This window comes from Bombus vancouverensis, unplaced genomic scaffold (genome assembly GCF_051014615.1).
Source record: "Bombus vancouverensis nearcticus unplaced genomic scaffold, iyBomVanc1_principal scaffold0147, whole genome shotgun sequence".
Classification (NCBI taxonomy): Eukaryota; Metazoa; Arthropoda; class Insecta; order Hymenoptera; family Apidae; genus Bombus; species Bombus vancouverensis.
In genome coordinates, this window is record NW_027469034.1 from 1 (window position 1) to 9,290 (window position 9,290).

Below are 9,290 nucleotides of genomic sequence, written 5' to 3' on the forward strand. Positions count from 1 at the left end.
ATATTGCGAAAATAAAATATATTATTCCAATATTTTTATGATTAGTTGATATTAATCATTTTTTTATTAAGATTTATAAATGTGAAATCTATATAATTAATTTTGAAAATTAACAGTTTTTTTAACGTAAAATCTTTATTAAAAATTTATAAAAATTTTTATAAATTAGTTAATAATGATTTTTTTTTTATTTAGTGTTAATTTTTTTTTAAAATTAATTAATTTAAATTTAAAATAGATAAGTAGTATTATGTCTGAAAAAGAAATAAACTGTAAATTTATTTATAAAAATTAAAAATTTTTTAATACTATTTTAAAATTTATTTTTAGATTATTTAATATAGTTTAAAAAAAATATTAAATTGCAAATTTAATGATTAAATTTATAATATTTATATTAAATTAAATAGAATAAATATAAAAGAAAAAAATAAAATTGTTATTGAAATAAAAGTTTTTATTTGGGAAATTTCCAAGTTTATTATAGTTTTGTTAAATTTAAATTTTAATAAAATATATTTTAATAAAATGAAATAATTTCATATTATAATTATTCTTAATAATAATAGTATAATTATTAAATTATTTCTAAAACTTAGATTTATAATATAAATAAATTCCCATTTGAATATAAATGATAAAAATAATGGGAAGGAGGAATAAATAAATAATAAAATAATAAATATAAAATATGAATTTTGGGAAAAATTTCTAAAATTTAAATTTTTTAGATTATAAAAATTAAAAAAATATATTAAAGCTGAAAATATACATAAATAAATAATTATTAATAATGTAAATAGGTTTTTATTGGAATAAGTAATAAAAATAAAAAATAATGAATTAAAGATTGATGAACACCCAAATATTTTTTTTATAGAAAAATCAATATTTGTGTATAAGGCAATAAATGAATTATTAATTAATAAATAAAAAATTATAAGTGGGGTAATAAAGATTATTGTGGAAAAAAAATAGATTGGGATAAATTTTATCAATGTTGAAATAATTATAATTTGATTTCATGAGGATATTTTATAAATATAAATTATTCAAAAACAAAATGGGAATATACCAATTTTTAAAAATATAGACAAAATTAATAAAAAATTAATTATATAATTTTTGAATATAAAGATTTGCGTATAATTTAAGGAAATAATAGTAATGATTAATAATCTTGAAATTGATGATATTATAAAGTATAAAATTCTGACAATTTTATTATTTGAGTTAATATTAATTATCCTAATTAATAAAATTGTTGAAAATTCTATTATTAATCATTTAATGTAAATTCTCTGTGAATTATAAATAATAAAGAATAGAATTATTACTGAGAGGTAGGAGAATAAATATATTTTATTGTAAAAAATAAATATTTAATTTTTACAAAAATTAAATATTTTACATAAAAATAAGTATTCATAGAAATGTGGGATGAACATCCTATAGGCTTTGCACTTATTATATAAGTAGTAATAGTATAGCTTAATAATATACATAAATATTTTATCAAAATATATCTTTTATCAGACATATTACTTACATATAAATATATAGGTATATAAATTATATAAAAATTTTTTAAAATTTATCGATAGGGTATGAACCTATTAGCTTGTACCTTAGCTTATTATATAATTTTTGATATTCATTAATTAAATTTTAGAACATTAATTATTTATTGAATCTTTAAAATTGAAATTTAATAATAGTTTAATAATTTAAGAAATTTTTAAATTATTATAAATTGTTAATTTTTAATATTTAGATATATTTTCAAAATTACTATTAAATGCAATTTAATTATTATATTTTTATTAACTAATATCCAAATTGAAGATAACGACAATGAATAAATTTGGGTTTAATATATATACATAATTTTTAATTCTGTGTATTTGTCTTTATACACTGTAAAAATTTATTTTTACTAAAAATTACCTTCCTTTAAAATTAAATTTTTAATACGTTCAAAATTTTAATTTAAATTAAACTTTATATTTAATAAATTATTCTCTAATCTATAATTTATATTTAAATAATTTTCATTTATTTTTTTTTTAATAATTAAATATTTATATATATACATGTAAAAATTTAAATTATTTACGTTTTAATACATAATTTTTAATTCTGTGTATTTGCCTATATACACTGTAAAAATTTATTTTTACTTATATTATCTTCTTTTAAAATTTAATTTTTAATACATGTAAAATTTTAATTTAATCTAAATTTTAAATTATAATTCTATAATCTTTAATTTTATAATAAAACATTTATTTTTTTAATAATTAAATACTTATATATATATATATATACATGTAAAAATTTAAATTATTCTCGTTTTAATATATAATTTTTAATTCTGTGTATTTACCTATATACACTGTAAAAATTTATTTTTACTTATATTATCTTCTTTTAAAATTTAATTTTTAATACATGTAAAATTTTAATTTAACCTAAATTTTAAATTATAATTCTATAATCTTTAATTTTATAATAAAACATTTATTTTTTTTAATAATTAAATACTTATATATACACACATGTAAAAATTTAAATTATTTTCGTTTTAATATATAATTTTTAATTCTGTGTATTTGCCTATATACGCTGTAAAAATTTATTTTTACTTATTATCTTCTTTTAAAATTTAATTTTTAATACATGTAAAATTTTAATTTAATCTAAATTTTAAATTATAATTCTATAATCTTTAATTTTATAATAAAACATTTATTTTTAAAAAAATTAAATTTATTAATGACCTATATTTTTATAAATTTTTATAGATTAGGTTATTTAGTGGAATTTTCATTTTTTTTTTTTTTTTTTTAAAAAAAATGAAAATTACCGTTAATTTAAGATTAATAAGATATTAATTAAATAAAATGATTTTAAAATTTATTTTTATAAATTAATTAATATTTATAAATTAATAATTGAAAATTTTTGCGGTTATAATTTAATTTTAATAGATTTTTAAAGATTAAGAATTATATATTTATATATATATATATATATATATTTGTGTATGTGTTTTAGGAATATTTTATAGAATTTAATATAAATTATAGTTTAAGTATTATATAAATTCATAATCGTTAAATTTAAGTTCATATCTTTTTTATATTAAATTTTTTATTATTTAAATTTTAATGTGTATAAATTTAAGTTTGATAATTTTGGGTATGTGGAATAAGTTTTTATATTTAATGTTTTATTTTAAAAAATTAAGTGTTTTTTTTTGTTTTAATGATTTAATTAATTTTTTGGAGTTTTAATTATTATTAATGTGAGATAGCGTAAGGAGTGTTTGTGAAAATATAAATTTAAGAATGTTAATTTTGTTTTGGGATGCGTATGTTTGAATATTTTTATATATATAAAAAAAATTTAAATTATTTTTGTTTTAATATATAATTTTTAATTCTGTGTATTTGCCTATATACGCTGTAAAAATTTATTTTTACTTATATTATCTTCTTTTAAAATTTAATTTTTAATACATGTAAAATTTTAATTTAACTTAAATTTTAAATTATAATTCTATAATCTTTAATTTTATAATAAAACATTTATTTTTTTTTTAATAATTAAATACTTATATATGCACATGTAAAAATTTAAATTATTTTCGTTTTAATATATAATTTTTAATTCTGTGTATTTGCCTATATACGCTGTAAAAATTTATTTTTACTTATATTATCTTCTTTTAAAATTTAATTTTTAATACATGTAAAATTTTAATTTAATCTAAATTTTAAATTATAATTCTATAATCTTTAATTTTATAATAAAACATTTATTTTTAAAAAAATTAAATTTATTAATGACTTATATTTTTATAAATTTTTTATTTTTTTATATTAAATTTTTATAATTGAAATTTTAATATGTATAATTAAAGTTTGGTAATTTTGGGCGTGTGGTGTAAGTTTTGATATTTAGTGTTATTTTAAAAATTACTTTTTTTAGGTTTATTTTGAAATGATTCTATTAGGGGTATTTTATTTACAAAAATGCGCACAATGCCCAAAATTGTTAAACTTAAATTTTTAATTTTTTATTTAAAATTTTTTATAATTGAAATTTTAATGCGTATAATTAAAGTTTGACAATTTTGGGCGTGTTGTGTAAGTTTTTATTAGTGTGTTATTTTAAAAATTAATTTTTTTTTTAGTTTTAATAATTTTAATTAATTTTTTTGAGGTTTATTTTGAAATGATTCTATTAGGGGTATTTTATTTACAAAAATGCGCATAAAGCCCAAAATTGTCAGACTTAAATTTTTAATTTTTTATTTAAAATTTTTTATAATTGAAATTTTAATGTGTATAATTAAAGTTTGACAATTTTGGGCGTGTTGCGCAAGTTTTTATTAGTGTGTTATTTTAAAAATTAATTTTTTTTTTTTTAGTTTTAATAATTTTAATTAATTTTTTTGAGGTTTATTTTGAAATGATTCTATTAGGGGTACTTTATTTATAAAAATGCGCATAAAGCCCAAAATTGTCAGACTTAAATTTTTAATATTTTATTTAAAATTTTTTATAATTTAAATTTTAATATGTATAATTAAAGTTTGGCAATTTTGGGCGTGTGGTGCAAGTTTTGATATTTAGTGTGTTATTTTAAAAATTAATTTTTTTTTTAGTTTTAATAATTTTAATTAATTTTTTTGAGGTTTATTTTGAAATGATTCTATTAGGGGTATTTTATTTGCAAAAATGCGCATAAAGCCCAAAATTGTCAGACTTAAATTTTTAATTTTTTATTTAAAATTTTTTATAATTAAAATTTTAATGAGTATAATTAAAGTTTGGCAATTTTGGGCGCGTTGTGCAAGTTTTTATATTTAGTGTTTTATTTTAAAAATAAAATTTTTTAGTTTAATAATTTTAATTAATTTTTTTTGAGGTTTATTTTGAAATGATTCTATTAGGGGTATTTTATTTACAAAAATGCGCATAAAGCCCAAAATTGTCAGACTTAGATTTTTAATTTTTATGTAAAATTTTTTATAATTGAAATTTTAATAAGTATAATTAAAGTTTGACAATTTTGGGCGTGTAGTGCAAGTTTTTATATTTAGTGTGTTATTTTAAAAATTAATTTTTTTTTAGTTTAATAATTTTAATTGATTTTTTTGAGGTTTATTTTGAAATGATTCTATTAGGGGTATTTTATTTGCAAAAATGCGCATAAAGCCCAAAATTGTCAGACTTAAATTTTTAATTTTTTATTTAAAATTTTTTATAATTAAAATTTTAATGGGTATAATTAAAGTTTGGCAATTTTGGGCGCGTTGTGCAAGTTTTTATATTTAGTGTTTTATTTTAAAAATAAAATTTTTTAGTTTTAATAATTTTAATTAATTTTTTTTGAGGTTTATTTTGAAATGATTCTATTAGGGGTATTTTATTTACAAAAATGCGTACATGCCCAAAATTGTCAAATTTAAATTTTTAATTTTTATTTAAAATTTTTTATAATTGAAATTTTAATGTGTATAATTAAAGTTTGACAATTTTGGGCGCGTGGTGCAAGTTTTTATATTTAATATTTTATTTTAAAAATTAATTTTTTTTAGTTTTTATTTTTTAAATAAATTATTTTTTGAGGTTTATTTAATAATGATTCTGTTAGGGATAATTTATTAATAAAATTTGTTAGGATATAAATTTAAATTTAAATTTTAAATTTTGAAATTTATTTAAATTGTGTGTGTATGTATATATTATTTAAGGATACTAATTTTGTTTGTGTGGTGTGTGTATGTGTGTGTTTAATTTATATTTAATGTTTTTTTAAAAAAAAAATAAAGTTTTTATTTTAATGTTTTTAATATTTTTTTTTTTTTAATTTATTTTAACAATGATTCTATTAGGGATATTTTATTTACAAAATTTTTATATTATTAAATTAAATTTTTTAAATTATGAAAATTGAATGTTATGTGTATATATATAGATATTTAGAGATATTAATTTTGTTTATATGATATGTATTTGAGTTTTATTTAATATTTAATTATTAAAAAAAAAATAATTTTTTTTAATTTTGATATTTTTAATTTATTTTTTTTTAGAATAATTTTAACAAATGATTCTATTAGGGATATTCTATTCACAAAATTTTTTAGATTTTAGATTTAAATTTAAATTTTAAATTTTGAGATTTATGAAAATTGTGTGTTTATTCTTGTATTTAGGTTTGTTAATTAAAAAATTGGAATGTTTTTGAGTTTTTTAAATATTTTATATTGAAAAAATAAAGTATTATTGTTAATTTTAATGTTTTAAATTTATTTTTTTTTTTTTGATAATTTTAACAAATGATCCTATTAGGGGTATTTTATTCACAAAATTTTTTTAAATTATTGGTAAAAATTTAAATTTAAAATTTTTAAAATTAAAAAAAATTGTATTGGTTTTTGTTTAATGGTTATGAATTTTTAAAAATTAAGTTTTTTCCGATTTAAAATTTTTAATTAATTTTTATACGAGGATTAATATTTATAATGATTTTATTAGGAATATTTTATTAATAAATTTTTATAGAATTTTAATTTAAATTTAAATTTTAAATTTTAAAAATTATTAAAATTGAGAGGTTGTGTTGATTAATAGAATAATTTAAATTTATGTAAGTTTATAAGAATTAAAAAAAAAAAATATTTAAAGTATCCATTAAATATTAAATTTTAATTAAAAGATTTTAAAATTTTTTATTAAAATTAGGATAAATTTAAATAATATGGGAAAAATAAGTTTACATTTTTAAAAAAATAATTTTAAAATTTTTGATAAAATAAAATTTTTAAAAAATTTATTTATTTACTAATAAAAATTTTTAAAAAAATTAAATTTTGTAAAAAATTTGTCAAAAAAATTAAAAAGTTTATAGTAAATTAATGAAAAATTGGGTAAAAAAAATTAAAAATTTTGTCAAAAAATTGCAAATTTTTGAACAAAATTGGCAAATTTTGGAACAAAATTGGCAAAATTTGGATTATTATGTATATAAGTATATATTAATATATAATAATTAATATTAAATATTTTAATTTTATAATTTTATATGAATATTTTATTTTTATAGAAAAATTAAAATATACATATAATTATTTTATAATTAAATTAAAAAAAAAACTATTAAATATATAATTATATAAATATATATAAATATTAATTTTTATGATAATTATTTTTTTATTATTATATATATATATATTTATAAATATCTAATATATATATATATATATATATATATATATATATATATATATATATATATATATTTATAAATATCTAATATATATATATATATATATATATATATATATATATATATATATATATATATATATATATATATATATATATATATTATAATTTAATAAAAAAAATTATAAAATTATAATTTATTAATTTAAATAACTTTAAATATTTATTAAAAAAAAAAATTATTAATTAAATCAAAATTTAAAAAAACATAAATATGATTTATTTAAAAAAAAAAAATTATTTAAATTTATAATTTTAATTTTATTAAATAAAAAATTTTAATTAAATAAAATTTAAAAAAAAAAATAATTTTTTAATAAATATTTTTTTTTTTAAAAAAAAATAATAAATTTTAAAAAAAAAATATTTAAAATATAAAAAAATTTAAAATAAATTAATTAAATATTTAATAAAAAAAATTAAAATTTTAATAAAAATTATAATTTTAAAATAAAATTTTTAAATTTTTATAAAAATAATAAATTTAATAATTAAATTAATAAATTTTAATAAAAAAATTATTAATTTAAAAATAAAATTTAAAAATTTTAATAAAAAACGCAAATTTTGGAATATAATTGCCAAAATTAAGATTATCTTGTATATAAGTATATATTAATATATAATTATTAATTATAAATATATTAATTTTAAAATCTTTATATAAATATTTTATTTTATAAAAAATTAAAATATATATATAATTATTTTAAAATTAAGTTGAAAAAAAAATTCTTTATATGTAATTAAATAAATATATATAAATATTAATTTTAAAAATAATTATTTTTTATTTTTATATAAATATATTTATATATTTAATATATTTATATATATATATTTAATTTATAAATATATATATATATATATATATATATTTATATATATATAAATATATATATATATATATATATATATATATTAATACATTCATATATATATATATTAAATTATATTAAATTTATAATATTTAATTAAATAATAATAAAATAATTTATATATATATATGTATATATATATATATGATATTAAAATTTTTAAATTTATTGAAATCTAAATATAATTATAAAAATTAACAATTATAAATTTATATATATATATAAAAAATAAATTAATTTATAAAAATAAATTTTAAAATCATTTTATTTAATTAATATCTTATTAATATTAAATTAACGGAAATTTTCATTTTTTTAAAAAAAAAAAAAAAAAATGAAAATTTCACTAAATAACCTAATCTATAAAAATTTATAAAAATATAGGTCATTAATAAATTTAATTTTTTTAAAAATAAATGTTTTATTATAAAATTAAAGATTATAGAATTATAATTTAAAATTTAGATTAAATTAAAATTTTACATGTATTAAAAATTAAATTTTAAAAGAAGATAATATAAGTAAAAATAAATTTTTACAGCGTATATAGGCAAATACACAGAATTAAAAATTATATATTAAAACGAAAATAATTTAAATTTTTACATGTGTATATATAAGTATTTAATTATTAAAAAAAAATAAATGTTTTATTATAAAATTAAAGATTATAGAATTATAATTTAAAATTTAGGTTAAATTAAAATTTTACATGTATTAAAAATTAAATTTTAAAAGAAGATAATATAAGTAAAAATAAATTTTTACAGCGTATATAGGCAAATACACAAAATTAAAAATTATATATTAAAACGAGAATAATTTAAATTTTTACATGTATATATATATATATATATATATATAAGTATTTAATTATTAAAAAAAAATAAATGAAAATTATTAAAATATAAATTATAGATTAGAGAGTAATTTATTAAATATAAAGTTTAGTTTAAATTAAAATTTTGAACGTATTAAAAATTTAATTTTAAAGGAAGGTAATTTTTAGTAAAAATAAATATTTATTATATATATATATAAATATAAATATATATGTATACATATATAAAAATATATACACACACACATGCAAAAATTTAAATTATTT

The 9,290-nt window shown here is 11.8% G+C and overlaps 1 long non-coding RNA gene across 1 annotated transcript; it reads right to left on the reverse strand.

Annotated features, from left to right (window-relative positions):
• Window positions 1–134: 134 nt before the first annotated feature.
• LOC143305112 (uncharacterized) lies at window positions 135–9,278 on the reverse strand. Its single transcript, XR_013061791.1, has 2 exons — window positions 8,538–9,278; window positions 135–2,780 (listed from the first exon to the last, which is right to left on the reverse strand). It is a non-coding gene; the product is annotated as an uncharacterized LOC143305112 (long non-coding RNA).
• Between the last annotated feature and the right edge of the window lie 12 nt (window positions 9,279–9,290).